The sequence below is a fragment of the Dendronephthya gigantea genome, unplaced genomic scaffold (assembly GCF_004324835.1).
Source record: "Dendronephthya gigantea isolate DGI-Jeju-01 unplaced genomic scaffold, DenGig_1.0 000057F, whole genome shotgun sequence".
NCBI lineage: Eukaryota > Metazoa > Cnidaria > Anthozoa > Malacalcyonacea > Nephtheidae > Dendronephthya > Dendronephthya gigantea.
The window spans coordinates 1,036,093-1,056,186 of record NW_021163067.1 but is presented as its reverse complement, the minus strand read 5'-3'; the positions used below and the strand labels follow the sequence as shown (position 1 = coordinate 1,056,186).

Sequence of the window (20,094 nt, the reverse complement as noted above, 5' to 3'; positions counted from 1 at the left end):
GTCTGGCACAGGTTACTGGATCACTTTGAATCAGTCGACACCTTTCCTCCCAAGTAAGATTGTTCAGTTCTTCATCACTGTAATTCTTGTGATCAATAAGTTTACCAAGAATTCTTAGCAAATGATTCCATTTTGTTTCTGCTGATGAAAAACTACAAAATAATAATGCCGGTCCTAACTGGCGAATCATGGCAAACAAGTCCTTTTTGGCTCGCTCAAAATAAGGTGGCGAACCCCTGAGAGTTTTCAAGAATCTGAAACCATCATCATGGTTTATTAAACTTTGTAAGCCTTCTGTAGTTTTTAAGTCTCCAGCAGTAAGTGTTCTGTTACCTATTTTGTTTTTTCGGAGAGCAATCTGTGACTGACCAATCAAGAATTTCATTTGCAATTTCTTAGCTTTGAAGAATATGTTTTCAACACACATGGCAGCACGTCGATCATACCTTCTTAATTCAGATTTACAAATGTCACTATAGTAAACACTTCTTAACCTTTGTTTATCATCTGGTCTTTTTTGTCCAAGAAATATTCCCGGATATGCCATTTCTTCAGAATACTGATCTCTAAATATACTCAATGGTATATTACCTTCACCAGGTGCAACATTATAAATTTGCTGTCTTTCACTATCACTGACAAAATGTGGAGGAGTCGACATACTGTCAGTTACGCCAGCTGGTATCTCAGCTTCATCTTCACTCCATTCATCTTCAAAAGTGTTTGTTGTTTCATCAGCTACACAAGTTGATGTTTCAGTAGCACCACATGTCTCATCCAATGATTCTTGCAAACTTCTCAACCAATTTTCCTTGATAGTGATTCCTTGATCTTGATACAAAGGACTTGTCATAATCAAATATACAGCTGCTTGCATTACTTTGTGAGGTCTTATATTCATTGAAAGTGCTGAACTTTTGTATTGTAATTTTCTCTTGAGTTGGACTTTAATAGTACCAGCCTCACTTGGAAGCCTGGGAAGCATATTCACAGTGCTATTTATATCAGCAGGAACATTAACAACATTTCCCATAATTTTTAACTGGCTACCCCTTGGAGCTTGCAATATTTTTTGGAATGCTAACCGAGGTGCTAGAAGTCGGCATTCTAATTCATTTAGATCGAAGAATTTGGGCATTTCAGGAAATTGCATTCCATTTGCGATTGCACAAGGAGGAACTTTATCTTTTTTTAAGTGAGCACTACATGTGTGACAAATCCACTCTATATTGTCAACACTTTTCACACCTTGCAAAAATTTTACCATATCAGATTTAGACAATCTCAGTCGATCTGCAGGAATTACACTATGTTTGTACCATAATTGATTGCAGCAAGTACAAATATACAATGGTCCTGTAGATATAGAAGCATGAAACTTTTTGACAAGTTCTGTTTGACAAAATTCATTATTTGAAATATTGTTGGGAGAAATTACTTCATTCTGTCTCCTAATTTTTGTTACTTTATTATAATATTCCCTTTGCTTCCCAAGTCTTTGCTGTCTCTTGCCCAATGATTCCTTTTCTCTGGAAGATTTTTGTTTCAAGCGTTTCTTCTCAAGTCTTGCTTGTTTTTCTATAGACGACTCATTCTGTAATCTCACTTTTCTCATTTTATTATATTCTTTTTGTTTTGCAAGTCTTTGTTGTCTTTTCTCTAATGATTCTTTTGCTAAGGATGCTTTCTTTCTCAGACGCTGCATCTCAAGTCTGGCTTGTTTTTCTTGACAAGGGTCATTCTCTGTCTCCAGATTTTTAAAACTTTCTTCTGACTGCTTGCTTTGATTGGTATCTTTGTGAGTTTTTTGATAGTTCTTATTTGCATCCAAAAATATGTCTAAGTCATTCTCTGGAGAGCACTGATTGGGAGAAAAAATGTCTGCATTTTCATTGTTCTCCAAAGAAAGAATTGACTCGATATTGTGTTGAGAACTCTCTGTGTTGATACACTGTACGCCTTTTAACTCAAACGCAAGTGCAGTGTTGGCCATATCAGTCATAACTGTCAATCTAAAATATGAAGTAAGATTTTCTATACCCTCAACTGAAACTAAAATACAGTAACCTGCCATACAAGGCATTCCATAAAGATCGCGTGAGTGAGAATCAAACACTTTATAAACACCAGGGAAAGGCTGCATTATTGCGACAGTATTCATTCCTATTGTAAGTAAACAATTTTTATAATTTAAGGAATAAAATACTTCATTCAATGCATGCTCAAGTGTCACATATGGATAATTGTTAATATTCATAAACAAACTCCCTGAAAAGGACTCACTATACTGTAAATTAAAAGTATAGCCATCTAATTCAACAAAGTTAGGTACATCAGTCAGCAATAAATAAGCTTTGCCAATACATTGGGTAAGAATACTATATAAATCATTTCCAAAAAGTAAAATAATATTGAGAAGTGATCTATTCCATATATTTACTGACTTTATTTCCTTATAAACAATAGCACATAATGACATGGCTACACACTGCTTCCCAGCATTCGACCCAAACCTAGAATCACTTTGATTAATATCAGCATGAACTGTGAAAGTATGATCTACTATATCAGAAATAGTTGTAGGGCCTGGATTTTCCTCAACATCATTAGCTAGTCTCAATAACAAATACATATAAACATGGCTGGGAATCATTTGCATATCCTTTTGAACATTATATACTTGAGATGGAACAAGCATATTGAAATAAAACAAATAATACTTGATTCCAAAACGTACCTTTGAAGGATGATGCTGCATTTCGAGCTTTCATAAAGCTGTGGTGGGAAGCGATTCTTGATCGATATATTTCAAGAGTTACACCCATACTATTGTTCTATGAAAACCTAAAGTCTAGTATCAAAAGATTAATTTGGTGAGTAATGTTTCCTGCAAGTGCGCGCAGCTACCCAGCCTATAAACCACAAAACAAATCGAAGTGTTTTTCTTGCTGTAGAAATCCAATCGAGAAAAAAGAATGAATATAAAGTAGACTAAATTTTGCAATGATATAAAAACGTGTCAAATGGCAGCGTTTGGTGTTGATACCTGCACAATGGCTAGGTTTAGTTTTACAAGAAACATGGCCTTTCACGTATATAGACCCCTAATCAATGATCAGTGCGAGCAACAACGGCTCCTTTAATATGTAAATCGATGATTCAATGACGAATATATTCTCTGATCAAACGAAAGCAAATTTGCAATAATGACAAAAATGCTAGAAAAACTTGAGATAGATGAATTCGAGCACTTACTAAAGATACATCGTCTAAAAATGTCCGACACACTCTCTCAGAATCTTTCTGAGTATTTACAAAATCCAAATTTTGGTATAATCGTAAATCGTACGGGAAGTAAAGTTCGCCTCCAGTCTCCAGAGTTAGGATTCTGTGCGTCAGTGAGCTCTCTGGGTGCGACGCATAGAGATCACTGATAGAGACACTGGATAGAGATAATATTGATAGAGATTATAAATATCCAACAATCTCGTTCCCTGAGCCCGCGATTCCTCTGGCGAGAAAACAAAGGCTCTGGGACACTGATCTGGGATAATCCAAATACAAACCGGAAGCCAGAAATCCTGGCTTCCGATTTGTAACGGTTTTTTGTATTTCAAAATTAAAACGGCGTGAATGTATCCAGGGAAATATTGAGACTCAAGGGGAAATAAAATCACATTAAAAATACACAGCACCTATTATATCTAACACTGTGTTATTCATAGTCTCTATGGTGCGACACTAAGCTTTATTATATAGCTTAGTACACTGGAGTGCGGCAATAAAATGACGTGCTCATGATCAGATATCCCATCATGCATCAGTTCACTGCACTGCAGCGCTCTCTTTGCGGTGTAAAAGACTCAAAGTAGGACATAGATCAAAGTTGGTAGGTATTTTACACATTTTAGTTTTAAACTTTTAATTAATTTATAACATATTATGTCGTATTTGTATTGTGAAATTGTTAATTGGGATTTCATGTAAAAATCTGTCTCAGTAGGCACCGGATTCATTAGGATATTTTTTAGCATATTCATGATATTGCGGCGCATTGCATAGTCAATTTGAATTAGTAAACGTCTCATTGACTCATTCTTTTGGCGGACGAAGTAACTCCTTAAGTTAGGGCTTTTAGGTTGATTATTATTACAGTTATTCATATTTTATATTTTTACAAGCAAAAAATTTGTTCGATTTGAGCACATATAGTCTGTTGTCAAAGTTTGAACACGCACATGCTTTTCAGTCCACATGCTTGTTCGACAATTTATTAATACAGGAGAGAAGACGGGGCGGTTAGACTGTGGCGAAAAATTAGTGATATATAGCGATGTAACTGTTGAACAGCCCCTTTACTGCATTTTTAACTTTACTCCATTTAAATGATCAATATGGTGGATAAAATGTTTGTCGTTGCTGTTAGATAATAAATTTAATATAATGTATTGCTGCTAATTTTTAGGTGGCAAAATGAATAAAGAAACCGAAGTAAAGGGATTTCTGCATAATCTTTCCCCCAAAAAACGTGGACCAAAAAGGAGTATTTTGACTTCCTCCTACAAACTGCACCCAGTAGTTCTATCCGCACAGTTTGTTTTTCTCCAGGAAAGAGAAAAATTTTTGCTGAAGCTGAAGCTAATTCTGTTCCCGTGAAGATAACACGATACTATGAAGACAAAAAGGAAGGCTCTTCAGATATATTAATCAGTGATAATTGCATTGTGGAGCAGTTAAAGAATGAAAAATTGTCATTTGAAAAAGAAGAATTGATACCATCTAATATTAATTTGGCTTCAATAAATATGGTTTCTTCACAGCAACTTATTACCCTTAAAGCAAAAATTGTGAACATTCAACCAGAGGCAGCAGTGAATACTCCTCATGGTGTCCTTCGGAAAGCAAGTGCCGTGCTAATTGATCCTTATGGTTCTTTTAAGATTGTCCTTTGGGGAGATGATATTGACAAAGTGAAAGAGGGCTGCACATATGAATTTCAGAATTTAAGAGTAAAGCAGAACAAATTCACCCAAGAAACATATGTCAACCCAGCACAACATGATTCTACCATAAGTGAATGCAAACCATTTCAAGAAAAACTGGCAGTCCCTGATCATATCCCTGAAGAATTTATTAGTGAAGATATTGTTGGAGAAGTCATTGGAATCAGTCACACCAGAGTGAATTATTGTTGTGTCAAATGCAGCAAAATCATGGTGATCAATGAAAATGAGAATATTAGCACCTGTAGCAATGTCAAATGCAACTTAAAACAAAAAGTCAATCGTTGCACTAAGCTGTGGTTTTTAAAAGCATTTGTTGAAACTGGCACTAAAACAGTTAATTTAAGTTTCAATCACAATATGATTGTGAAAGCTTTATCATTGTACAATCCAACCACTGATGTTTCTACAATTGATAATTCTGGCATTGATGATGCCTTCTTATCTTTTCCTCCTTGTAATATAAAGTTTCAAAAAAGCACAATGACAGTGCTAGATATATCCAAACATGAAGTTCCTCAATAGTTATAAAGTGTTATGTTATTTTGTTAGCATTTTTTGTTGGGTGAACAGTTGATTAATAGCTGGTGTTTTAAAAGTCTATTACTTATAGACCTAAAAACTTTATATTGATGTAGTTAAATGCTTTAATTATTATTGCAACATTGTTTTGTTGGGTGAACAGTTGGTTAATAGCTGGTGTTTTAAAAGTCTATTACTTATAGACCTATTATAGACCTAAAAACTTTATATTGATGTAGTTAAATGCTTTAATTGTTATTATTGCAACATTGTTTTGTTGGGTGAACACTTGGTTAATAGCTGGTGTTTTAAAAGTCTATTACTTATACACCTAAAAACTTTATATTGATGGCAGATGTGATGGGTACTTTCAAGATTAATAAAAAGATTCAAAAAATTGTTTATTTTTTTTCCTGAGACATATCCATGTGAAGAATATTAGTCAATCCTCTGGGGGTATTGTCACAGATTATTGTGAATGGACATTCGAAGCCAGTGGCGTAGCCAGAACGATAATTGGGGGGGCCCATATTCATATATTCGTGATACGCAGGATTAATTTCTTTTCAAATCAATTGTCTTTACAGTCTGTTTACATGAATATATATATGAATATGGGCCCCCAATTATCGATGCTGGCTACGCCACTGTTCGAAGCGCGTAAACATGTTCATGATGGTGGTAGCTAGGCATGCAAATGTCAAACATATTGACACTGTTTGCTGATAACTTTATTAGCTGACACTGTTTGCTGATAACTTTATTAGCGCTCCGCAAAGTCTTGCTATCAAGTTTGCCACGTGTTAAGCAATGTACAGAAATTAGAATATAAAAACCAACCGATAATCGTGGTATTCATCATCGAAGCAATGAATCGATCGTCGTCGCAAACGGTAAATGTTGACAAAAGTCAAAATGACGAAAACATGTGCAATAATGAGTCAAAATGACGAAAACACGTACAATAATAGCTTCTATAGTCAAAATGACGAAAACATGTACAATAATGGCTATATTAATATTCTCATTTTATAGTGTGGTATTATTGTAGTGAGAAACATTATTACGTCATGAATTTATGTGTGACAATTCCACAAGAATTTGGTGGTAAAATAGTGGTTAGTCGCTGACCGCGGCTACCCACAAAAACTGGGGTACGGCTTGTTTAAGGATGGTTATGTAAGCAAACTTGAAGTTAAAGCTGATGTAATGATAGGTAGTGAAGCTCAGTTCTTGATAAAAGCTTGTGTCAGTGCATCAATGAAGAAAAAAGTATATATTGTTTATGTTCATTTAAATCAGAACACTGTGAAGTTATGCGTGGTAACTGTACTTTTAAGGCTGGAAAGGGAGGCTGTTGTAAGCAGGTTGTTGCTATTCTATTTCAAATACTTGATTACATTGAGTTGGAACTAACTGAAGTGCCAGATAATTTGACATGCACAGACGTCTTACAGCAGTGGCAGGTGCCCAGAGTTGACGAAGTTGACAATTTTATATGAGGATATGACATTTGAAAAGGCATCCTATGAACAAGATGTGAAGGGCAGAAAGCGTAGTGATGGAAAAAGCAAAGAGGATAACTTTAACCCTACACCACAATTTGCCAGAGACATAACACAAGAGGAAATGAAAAAATTGGCACACAATTTGGAACATCAGGGAAAAGCCAAATATTTAAGACTTGTATTGGAAGCAAATGATTACCAACCATGCAAATTTGAACAAATCCACCAGAATCTTCCATCAAAAAAACAGCATCTAGAGCGAATGGAGCCTGGAAATAACATTAATGATAACAAAGTAAGAGAGGAAGTGTTAAAAAAAATTTACACCTTGGCGTTAACTGGTCATATCTCGATGCAGACAATGTGGAGTTTGTAGCAGGTTTGAGTGTAAGTGATGAGATGTGAGGGAAATCGAAAGGAATACTATACTAGAGGTCAGTCAGTGTGATAGATGGTTCGAAGAGAGAACCAAAGGATAACAACTTCAAATTTCAATTCTTAAAAACGTAAAACTATATATCCAAAGTCCCTAATGAAAACACTAATTCCTAGTCCAAAACCGGTTTGTCCAAAACTTTGCAAATGGGGAAAAGATAAAGAGGCAGATGCTATAAAAAATATGTGGAGTGCAAGAAGGAAGAAGGCAATTCAGTCGATGTGAGCTCAGCATGTGGTTTTATTGTCAACCCAAGTTTTCCTTGGATGGGTGCCAGCCCAGATTTTCTTGTGAGTGATTCAAGTACACAAACATCTTTTCTTGGCCTTGGTGAAGTCAAATGTCCATTTTCAAAACGAGAAAATACTATTAAAGAACCTTGTGAAGATCGCAGTTTTTTACCTTAGTGCTAGATAAGATAAGATCATGCTAAAACGAAATCATGCCTTTTTTTGTCAGATTCAGGGTTCAATGGGTACATTGCAATTACAATGGTGCGATTTTGTTGTTTTTACAAACAAAGATTTATTTATTGAAAGAATAAATTTCGACAGCTCTCTTTGAGAGAAAACAATGGTTCCAGAGCTAACAAGTTTTTATTTTGAATATATGTTACCAAAATTAAAGTCTAGTTAGACTTAGCTGTCTTTCTCGTTAACTAAGTTATTCTAATTACACTGCAATTAACACAGTAACAATGGTGGAACAAAACACCTTAAAACACTCAGTGATCAAATATGTGTTTTTTAACATATAAAGCAGTCTCACTAAATAACCAAGAACAGTATGTCTTTAATCTGTGTTTTCAACAATTATAGGTGGCAAGAACAAAGTTAAGTATGAACATATAGCCCAGATTTTTTCTAGGTCTTTAGCAATTGTTACAGGCACTACTTGGTGGAGAATCCTATAATTTTTTATTTGTGCAATTGCTCTCCACACATGCACCATAACAGAAGCAATCTTCCTTGTTCTGACTTTCTCTTCAAGGCTGAGCTGCTCTTTGTCATTTAAAAAGGGAGGTATATTTAGTGTTGTATTAGGGGGGAGATCTTCTTCAATGTCAAACCCTCAGTCAGCCATTACTTGATCACCTGGTTCAAGTAGATTAAGGATCCCACAATCTTTTGTTATTTTTTTGTAACTTGTTCGGCCAGCATACAAACTAGAAACACAACTGGGGTATCCATTTGGTGACACACCAAGCAAACCTTTTGCAGTATTGTGATTTTTGTAAGATGAAAAAGTGGCAGAATGGCTCTGGCATGATGATGGCATTTCAATCATTATTTCTGTGCAATCTATAATGACTCTAGTTTGTGGAAAGTTTTGCTTGAAGCACAAAGGCATGTTTTGATTGACACATTCTTTTGTCTGTCAAATAGGCAGTGCACGAAGTCGTTAATTAAGAAATGTCAGCCAAGTAATCCAAATTCTGGACACATGCATACATGATATGCCAAACCTGTGGGCTAGGTTTTGTTGTAGGAAACCACAGCGTAATCTAACTAACACCATGAACAGCTCTTGCTCTGGTGATATTGACCTTTTCTTTCCACACTTTTTCTGTTCAGCTGATATTATTTCACTAGTATTTGACCCATAGTATAACAAACTATTGCATGCTGGTGACAGGTAATCAAAGAAAATTTTGAATGTTGTATAATCTGGAAAACCAGTACAAAATCTAAAGTCGCTATCAATGCCAAAAAATCTTTCAAGTCGAAATATGCACTGCTGTGATGATATATAGGCCTCGCGACTTTCTTCAAGAGAAGCACATTTGGATTCAAGTTGTTTAAATTGCTCTTTTAATTTAGAATTTTCAGTTTGCATGTTGTGCACTGATGTTGTATCTGCCGGCTGACTAATATTACAAGTTACCATCTCATTTGTGGAAAAATGACTGCTGTTTTCAGTTAGCACAAGATCTTTCGATGCTATATTGCTAGGTTCAAACAAAGTAGAGGGCTCATTTGATAAAGGACTATCAGGCTTTTGAAACACTCTCTCTCTCGGTTTATTTTTTACACAATTTGTCAGTATGGTTGGAACATTGTTAATGTAACACTTTTTTCCATCAGTCATCAACCAATAACCCCTTAGTCTTTAGCACTTTATGCCATTTCCTTTTAGTTTCTCATCTTTAGGTACTGAGTAAAATGAAAGCTCAGGATTCTGTATGCTGTTATTTGTACATTATGGAACACAACAGTTTTTCCCACCACAAGCATGTGGAGTACCAGTATTAACATTTTTGCTTTGCTCTGCATTTATTGAACTGCAAGGATTGTCTTCCATTTATATATAATAATTAAAAACTTAACTAACTATATTTATCTGAATACAATTTAATAAAAACAATTAAATTTAAAATACTTTAAAAGATACTTTACCTAGCACTAATTTTATATTTACACTAATTTACAATTTTATTTACACTAATTTACAATTTTATGATATATACAGTATTCACAAATATTAAAACTTATTTCTAAATAACTTTAATTAAAAGAAAATGTTTAACCTAAATGAAATTACCACTAGCCTAATTTTAATACCTATAACCAATACATCAAGGATGAAAGTTGCCCCGCTGTTTACCAACTGCTCCAGAAGTTAAGATATGTTGAGTCTTTTGACAACGATTTGTCCCTATTAGAAGGTGTTCAAGGTGTTGGCAAAAAAAAAGAGCTATCCAGCTCTCTGCATCACAAGTTCTTGCTGTGCAAGATTTGATTGATTCCTATAGGAATTCTATTAGGAATTATAATATCCTATAGGAATTATAATAGGAACATTATGTCCTATAGGAATTCCAGTAGGAATATTAATATCCTATGGGAATTCTAATAGGAAAATTATGTCCTATAGAAATTCCTATAAAAATTGAATTTTCTATACGAAGGATCCTATAGGAAGGGCTGATTGGTACTTTGCCGGTCTGGAATCACCCCAGTATTAGACTTTTGCTGTAGTAACAGTCCAACTCTCATATTTTTGAACAAAAACAAACTTGCACTTTTATTTTTTACGAAAAATATCGACGGAGAATGGACGAAGAAGAGCATCATTTGGTACATGTGAATATTATATTTAGTCATCTTTGACTTTTGTTTATATTACTGTATCATTCTTATTTAAAAGTAAAAAACAAAGTTTTGGAAGACCTCGGTCTGATATTTTTCTAGTACGGACCCCAAATTCAGTTAATAAGTGGTATGTACTAGAAATATGTGCATGCAGCAATCCCTCGCCATTTCAAACGAAGGAAAATATTTCCTGAGCTAGCCAGACCTAACCTTCAATATTATGAAATGTCCTAAATGTAAAGCTGATAGCTGATGTTTCAAATATTTCGGAAACAAACACAGTCGTAAAGGTGAAGTGAAATCACCCGTTTTCCTGCTGCTTTCCGTTGCATTAAGTTATAGACTTTCACAGTTTAAGTGAGAGTTAATACTTCATTATAGCTAAACCTTCAAAACATCAAAACAGCCCAAATAATATAAATAACCAAGCAGTGAACGTCGAATGTTGTTTTTCGAGTATTAAATTCATGCAGTGATTGCAGTCGACTATATATAAACCTTTAAAGTGATATTTGTTATATTAAAACTTCGAATTACACTTTGAAGGACTCTTTTGGAAGTTAAAAGGATAATGTAAAGCCTTAAATAGTTGGTCATGTCTTCGCAAAACCGAGCAAAACGACATACTGTACCAACTACCAAGGTCAGAAAATGTATTCATACAGCAAACACGAAATAAACCTCGAAATAAACAAAAAAGACTCCTACCATTTCAAGGATTATAATCGAGTTGTTCCTTTTCACCGCTAATTCCTCCAGTTCTAATAATATTTTAAACTCTTCCCAGTGTTTTATCTGTTATTTGATTCCACATTTCATATTTTGTTTTCGAAACATTTTTTTAAAAAACAGTTTGCAAAATGACAGTTAAATTGCTGACGTTTTTCACTGAAACACAAACATTTCATCTTTGCCAATCAGGAAGTTTATATATATATATATATGAAAATGACAAGCCTGTTCTTTGGAAGACATAAAATTTGAAAAATCATCATGTGAACAGAAATCTAAAAATCCTAAAGACGAATGTTATAATCCCACACCTCATTTTGCCAGAGAGTCTTCTCAAGAAAGAATTAAGTTCTTGGCAAACAGCTTGGAAGAGGGTGAAAAGGCAAGCTACCTCCAAAAGTTGTTAGAGTCTAATGATTGCCAGCCAATTGCTTATGATCTGTTGCATGAAATGCTTCCTTCAAAAAAAAGATATACCATAGCTCATAAAGATGCTCTCAAATACATGAAAATTTAGATAATTTAGCATGTGAAATATAAACTGGGCACTTGTGCCATCAGAACATGATAAAGAATTTGTTGAGAAAAATCTAAAAAAGCCATGTGAAGGAGTTTTGGAAATTGAGAGAAATACTAGGGAACAATCAGGTTGCACAGCATGGTTTGACGAAAGGAACAAGAAAGTAACAGCTTCAAACATTGGAGTTGTTGTCAAATGAAGAAAGACAATATACCCAAAATCTATTTTAAATACTTTGTTAAATGATGGGTCCAGAAAGAAAAGACCAGCTTCTTGTCAGTGGGGCAACAGCAATTAAATGAATGCAATAAAAGCATACTGTGATTTGAAAGGGGAGAGAAACCAGGATGTAAATATGCGAGGTGTCAGAGATTGGCATAGGAGAAGTAAAGTGTCCCTATTCAAAACGAGTCTGACAATTGAGCAATCATGTGAAGCGGACAGCTCATTATCTTGTCAATGTTAATGTTCAAATTAGACCCCTGTTTATTATTATCAAGTTCAAGCGACCATGGCAACATTGAAGTTGCAATGGTGTGACTTCGTTGTTTTCACAAATAAAGATTTGCACATTGATAGGATTCAATTTGACAAAGAGCTGTGGGAAACTGTAATGTTACCAGAACTGACTTGTTTTTTTTTCAAATATGTTTTACCAAGTTTGAGTAAATAGTAAATATTTTTGAATGAATCAGTACTAGTTTTATTATAACATGTAATAATGTAACAAAAGGTTAACACTTTTAGATGCTAAACAGTCATTGATGCAGGAATGCATACAATACAAAATGGTGAAAATTCACTCTTTCTCAACAACTAGTGGTGGCAGAAATAAACTGGTATATGAGCAAATTGTCCAAATATGTTCAAGTTGTACAACTGATTTGAGTGGGAAAACTTGATGCAAAATTCTGAAGTTTTTAATTCTTGCAATAGCCCTTTCTACATGCACCCTCACAGAGTCTATTTTTCTTGTCATGATTTCCTCTTCTTTGCTCAGCTGATCTCATCCATTTAGGAAAGCTGGAATGTTTAATGTTACCCCTCTTCCAAATCAAATCCTCGGTCGGCCATAATTTGATCCCCTGGCTCCAAGATTTTAAGCAATCCACAATCTTGTGTTATCTTTTTGTCACTTGTTCTGCCTGGGTAAAGGTTTGAGACAAAGCTTGGGAAACCATTGGGGGAAATACCTAGCAAACCCTTAGCGGTATTATGGTTCTTGTAACTTGAAAAAGTCGCTGACTGGTTTCTGCAAGAAGAAGGGGTTTCTATGTAAATCTCTGTGCAATCAATTATGACCCTTGTTTTTGGAAATTCTGCTTTGAAGCATTCAGGCATATTGTCATCAACAAATTTGCGTGTTGGCCAAATTGGTAGAAGTCTAAGTTGCTGGTTAAGAAAGGTTATCCAGGTTATAAAGATGCAGGAAACATGGCTCGCTGATAGATTAAATCTGTGGGCTACATCTTCAATAAGAAGGCCACAACATAGTCTGACAAGGACCATGAATAGTTCTTATTCTGGTGATAAAGATCTTGGCTTGCCATGTTCCTTCTGTGTTTCAGATGTTATAACATTTGATGATGGAGTGCCATAATAAAGTAGATTTTGACATGCTGGTGATAAGTATCAGATTTTAAATGTGCTATAATCAACAAAACCAGTGTAAAATCTAAAATCATGATCACTGCCAATAAATCTTTCCAATCGGAACAGTTTTTGTTGCCTGTCATTAATGTGCTCATCATAGTCCTGTTGCAGTTTATCATATCTTTCCTGAAGTTCCTGGAGCTGTTGTTTGAGATTCTCGTTGGCCTTTATCTGACCTGACTCTGTATTTTTTTCTGGACTTTTAGGTAAACTGTTTGGCTCACATTCTTTATTAATACTTGGTACTTCATCTTCCATAGTACTAACATTTAACAATTTTCTTCGTTTGGGGACTGGATGTGTATTTACAGTTAAAATCAATGAAACATTATTGTCATAAGTTTTTTTGCCTCCTGGAAAATGAGCTGAACATACATAATGGTTTGAGCCTGGATTACAGAAACCTTTTGTTTTTAAAAGCTTGATCCACTTTTTTCTTAATATTGGCCCTTGTAGAATCTTGTGGAATGAAACCTCTGGCATATGTCTGCTGTTATTATTACAGTTTAGTACACAACATGTTCGTCCCCATTACTAGCAGATATTGGTATTGCTGTAATAACACTGCAGTTCAGCTGTGGTGTTTGGCTTTCCTCATTCGTTATTTGTGGCCTGGCTCCATCAATTTATGTATTTAATATTCAATAAATATTGTTTAAAAAGTGTTTGACCAATGATATCATGCCTATCTATATTGATTTAAAATTCCAGCTAAAATTTAAAGATTAAATTACTATAAAAATATAAATAAATTGGCAATTTATATTATAAATAAAACCAAATCTTTATCTACTATTGAATATATATTTGTATTAAAAATTACTATATTTATTATTTACCCTAATCGAACAAAGCCTTTCTCATGAATGAATTTGGAGCCAAGACACTTTAAACAAGATAAAAAGCTTTTTTGTGGCCTTGTTGAGTTTGTTTTAGCCTGAGAGAGTTACAACATAAGCTTTCCCGCCAAACAAATTTAAAGTACATGATCGGTATAGACGGTCAAACATAATACAAATACATCGTGCGAAAAATCAATCGATCACGCCTCCCCAATCCAATTATTTTGGCCAAGAAGAAAGCACAGGTATCGCTGCATTTTGCTATTGCAAAGGGTTACTGTATGGTTGGCTGACAAAGCATACTGACCACAAATTTTGTAGTAATTCTATATTTGGCAAAAATATAGATAACACTAACCTTAAGCCATATTCAAAGTTTTCAAATTTTTTTAGTTTTGCCGACCAGGAAAGAGGCATTGTGAGAGATATCAATTGGCTGAGATGCGCAAGTTTCCTCAATTGGGTAATCATTTATTAGTATACAAACTACTTGTATAGGCGGATTTACTCCAAAGTCGTTACATCGTTCTTGTAACACTCTCTGGGTGCATTGATTCTTTCAAGAGCTTTCTCGTCACTAAAAATATAAATAGACAAACATAGATATAACATGCAAAACAGCTACTGCTGCCTCAAAGCCATGCGAGAAAATATAGTGTAAACAAATACCTAGAAAACTCATTAACCGCCAGGCTTTCTCTTTGGTCGATGGTAGCCCCCTGTTAAAGAAGAAATGAAATGATCAGAATTAATTAGAACCTACTCTTACTGGTGAAGAGAGGAGAGCAAATATTGAAATGATACACTTACTTTGCTTCCTGATTTCGTCATTGCTTCATTGGTAATATTATCGACTGCAGAATTTTGCCTTTCCTTCTCATTGTGTTTCTTTGAAGACTCTGTTATTGTTATTACGACCGGAACATCTAATTCATTATTGAGCAAACTGAAAATAGACATTACAGATATCTAAAATAAAAAAATATTTTGGCAAAGTTAACATGACGCTATATGGAAAAATCATTCCGTGTTTTAAAGATTCCAGAGATTCTCATCCCGGGTTTTAAAGATTCCTGAGATTCTCATCCCGGGTTTTAAAGATTCCGTTACTCTCATTCCGGCTTTGATTCCATGTTCCTGGTTTTAAAGATAGCTGCCTCCAAATAAAAAAAACAGTCTTTGGAGGCTTGACTAATTTACCAGCTTTCATGAAGTCACTTATTGACAATGACTTTGGGTAAACAGTAGCCGTTAATAAATTTCTTCCGTGTGAGTCACTCTACCTTGGAGAAAATGCCGGAGTGGATTTTGCTTGATGTTTAGCTTTAGCAGAGGCACCGATGCTGACTTAAGAAGAATCGATTGACTGTAGAAAATACAAATAAAAAAACCTTCTTGCCTTTTATTTGTTCAATTTTAGTGCAGGATGGGCCTCTGTCTGATGCCAATATATTGGAAGAACCTTCCAGGGACTTGTAGAACTGCTCACAAGAATCTTTGATACTATGAAAAGGTGTTTTCACCTGTGGCAAAGCACTCAAGTATAAGAACTTTACTAGCTCTAGCAAACAAGTATGACTTAGAAGTTCACCAGATGGACGTCAAGACAGCGTTTTTAAATGGACAAATAGATCATGATATTTATATGGCACAACCGGAGGGATTCATTGATTCACAACACTCAGAATATGTGTGTAAGCTCAAGAAGAGCTTATACTGACTTAAATAATCGGCGCGGTGCTGGAACCAAACAGTCAACAATTTTCTAATAAAGAACGGATACAGAAAAAGCAATGCGGATAGTTGTATTTATGTCAAATCCATAAAGAACTAAAACGGATTTATTAGCTTTGTGATAATGGCAGTATATGTGGACGACATAATTCCTGTCTCCAACGACGTCAACTTGTTAAATGTCGAAAAGGACATGCTATGCAGACATTTTAAGATGACAAATCAGGGAGATATTCACTTCGTTCTTGGGATGACGATCAAACGTGAGAATCCAGGACACTATTAATAAATCAACAGAAGTATCTTTATGAACTAGGAGTTGCTATCACAAGGAGATTGCTGCCTTCAACTTAAATACATGTTATGCAACGTAATTGCAACTTCAATACAATCAGAAGAATAATAGAGCAATAGTCTATTGTTCCTCTGTGATACTTCAGGTAGCCGAAAAGTATTTGTGTCCAAATACTTTTGAGCTACCTGGGGTGATACAATGTAATTGCAATTTTGAGCATAGGTAGCACAACAATAGCACTATATCATGGGTTGTGATGTACTGCTGTTGTTGGGCTACTGTTTTCAGATGTCAAAATTCATTAAAGCATTAGCAAAAACACTCACAATTTTATATCTTAGCAATAAATTTGCATTTGAAGTTGCAATAGAAATTGCATAACTTAACATGGCCTTCAGATAATAAGTTGTTATAGATAACATGGCCTTTAGATAATAAGTATGGGTTTAACACATACAAATGCAAGCAAACTGGACAGAATAACAAAAAACAAATAGTTTTTTAAAATATACAGGTAAGTATGGCTTTATTTCTTTCTGCTGATATCCATCAAGGCGATGAACTTTTAGTAATCATTCTAGAGGCAAGCAATGTGCTTTTATGAGTTTATCGGCGCTTTAACCCCGACAATAATCACAGCAAAGTCTTTGGGTATCTTGGCAAAGACGTTGCAAGTTCTGTAACATTTTGTGGCAAGTTAATACAATGCCCTGAATAACCTCGTTGACCACCAGGTTTAACATACACTCTCATGATTGGCAAAGCACAAGCAATTAACATTTCCTCAACCTGAGTTAAATTTTGTAGTTCATCTGGAACATAAGAAGGTATCATCAAGTTTTCACAAGAAAATTTTTTAGGAGATTTTTTATCTCTAAAGCATCCTGAACACACATAATTATGGTGAACTAGGTTTAGATTTTATTGGCCATGCCTCATGGCAAACTGTACACTGAGCAACAGTGTATTGCATTGACTTGTTTATATTAAATTTTTCCCAACATTGCTCCTCAATTCTACCATTATTGCTTATATCAAACAAATTTAAGTAATCCTCTTTATTTATGTGTTGCGGCTTTGCCCGCTTTTGTTTTTTAGATAATCTGTCTTTGTCAAGTTTTATTTGCCTTTCCTTGTCAGTTTCTTCTGACCGCCTCCTTTTTTACACTTGTTTTCTTTTTGAAGTCTCACTTTTCCCCCCTATTAGTTTCCTCAGACTGCTTTCTCGTTTTAGACTCCTTTTCTTTTCGAAGTCTTGTTTTTTGCTCACTGTCAGTTTCTCTGACTGTTTTCTTTTTTTATACTCATTAGCTTTTTGAAGTCTTAATGTTTCTCACAGGCAGTTTCATGAGACTGCTTTCTTTTATTATACTCATTAACTTTGTTAAGTCTAGCTTGTTTATCATGATCAGTTTCTACTGAATGTTTCATTTTCTGGTATTCTCGATCTTTTACACATTTATTGTTTTGATCAGGCATTTTACACATACTGAATTGCACAGGTACAATTTCAAATAAGTTGGCATGTAGTCCAACTGACAGACAATACAAATATTGCTCTAATTCCAGAATATTATAAAATTTCATGACAACAGCAGTGCATGGGATTAGGATCAGGCATGCCACTAGAATCTCTAGCATGCAAGTCAATAAGATAAAAATAATCTGTTTCCTTAATCAAGGCCATCATATAACCTTCTAATATAATAATAATAACATAACTTTCATCTGAAAATATATTCAACAGTGCAGTGTGAATGTCATAGTAGTGGCACTCAATTTCTCGATCTGTTATAAAAGACCTTGAATTTCTGTTCTATATGTTATGAGACAAATTTTGTTTTCAATTTGTGCCTCAATCGGCTCCACCACAATGGGTGGATCAATATTACTTTGTGCCTCAACGGGCTCCACCACAATGGGTGGATCAACAATATTTTGTGCCTCAAGGGGTTTCACCACAATGTCAATGGGCAGATGATTAATATTTTGTGCCTCAACAGGCTCCACCACAATGGGTGGGTCAACAATATTTTGTGCCTCAATGTTTACCACCGTCACAGGTGATGTAGTTTTTTCCTGTACATGGCCAGGCAATATGGTGTGATTTGATCGACATAAATCGTACGAAAAGTCATTTGGCATATTCATGCAATATGAAACATTCACAAAAATCGCTAAATTTCCCACAGACAAAAAATCTTCATCCGATTCTAACATTATAAAGCCACTATTCAGCGCTTTTAGGTACATTTTGTCTCCTTGTAATAAGACATTATTAAATGTAATTTTTGACCACGACGATATTATTAAGGGAAATTTCAGGCTGTAAGAAGCGCCGATAAACTCATAAAAGCGCGTTGCTTGCCTCTAGAATGATTACTAAAAAGTTCATTGCCTTGATGGATATCAGCAGAATTTATTTTCAGGAATTTTTTCGTACAATGTCTTTGTGGTTTGCATTCGGACTCAAGCATGTCGAATTTGCATACACAATAAAAATTATTCGAAGTCGAAACCCCCCCTAAATCTCCCAACATACTTGAAGCTTAATTATGCCCCCGGAATTACTACAAACATCTTTCCGGACAAACACAAATCCAAATTTTGACAATACATAAATCGGCGCAAAAGCCTGGGTCGACTGAACTCTGGAGAAACCTCAAAATGTCAAGAATAGTGTGCTGCCTCGCTGACGCTCGGCAGCAACAAAGTTAAAGAGGAAGGAATGGCAAAGTAATAATTAAGTGGGAGTGTTGACAATATATTAGTATTATAATTATTACGTTTGACATTGCATAATCATAATTATTATATCACGTGACTATTCGACACGAGGTTAGAACATTGTAGAATATCAGTTCCTATTGCTGTATCGTACGGGTATACAATTTATGCTAAATTACATCGTAAATTAAACATATATATGGTACCAAGGAGTGTTTTACAATTTACTGCTTCCCAAAATATGACTGACTGAATGTTGGTGAGATAAATTTTAATGATGGAGGGAGGAAAAATCCAAGCACAGGCTCTTCTGCTGCACCAGTAACAAACTGAAGAATGTGGCTTAGATCCAAGGTTATATCTCCACAAACTCGCCTGCCTGCTGCCACTTCTCTTACATACCTTACAAACATTTGGTAAGCCTTTTTTTCCATCCTGAGTGCATTAGACCCTTCCTCTGAAAACTGTGGCTGCAAAATGTGCAACAATTTTTGCACATTTACTTTCTGCTGGGCTCCAGGCTGCAACAGGTAAGTCAGCATAGGCAGTTGTATCAGTGCCGATAGCATGCCCAACATCTCAAGACCACGCTGAATTTGGTATATACAAGGATCAGGGCTATTTTTTGATGATAGAATTCTTTGAAGGATCTCATCACCAATAAAGGCAGGCAACTGGCCATTTTGCAGCATGGCAACTGCTATCATTACTCCAACAAAATAGTAGTCTTTGGCCAGCAAGGGTCGTAACCCATGATCAAAGTATTTTTACTTGATTGCATGGTTCATCAATCTAATTAGGCCGTCAGCTAGCACTCTAAAAAATGGCCAGAAAATGAATTTCATTGCACACCCCGCTAAGCTAAAAAATAATCATATATTCTTATGGATTAAAATACGCTGAATTCAAATCTGAAAAGTTCCCGCTGATACACCCTGCAGTTTTTTGTATTTGTCGTTTAAAGTCGTCAAGATTCGCTGTTTCAAAATGCGATTCGGCCAAAATCACATCTCTCAAAAAGTCCCTTTGT

At 35.1% G+C, this 20,094-nt stretch overlaps 1 protein-coding gene across 1 annotated transcript in view; it reads left to right on the top strand.

Moving 5' to 3' along the window:
• The window catches only part of LOC114529558, an 82,776-nt gene that overhangs the window by 22,238 nt on the left and 40,444 nt on the right, over nucleotides 1-20,094 (top strand). The gene's annotated exons all lie outside the window — the stretch shown is intronic.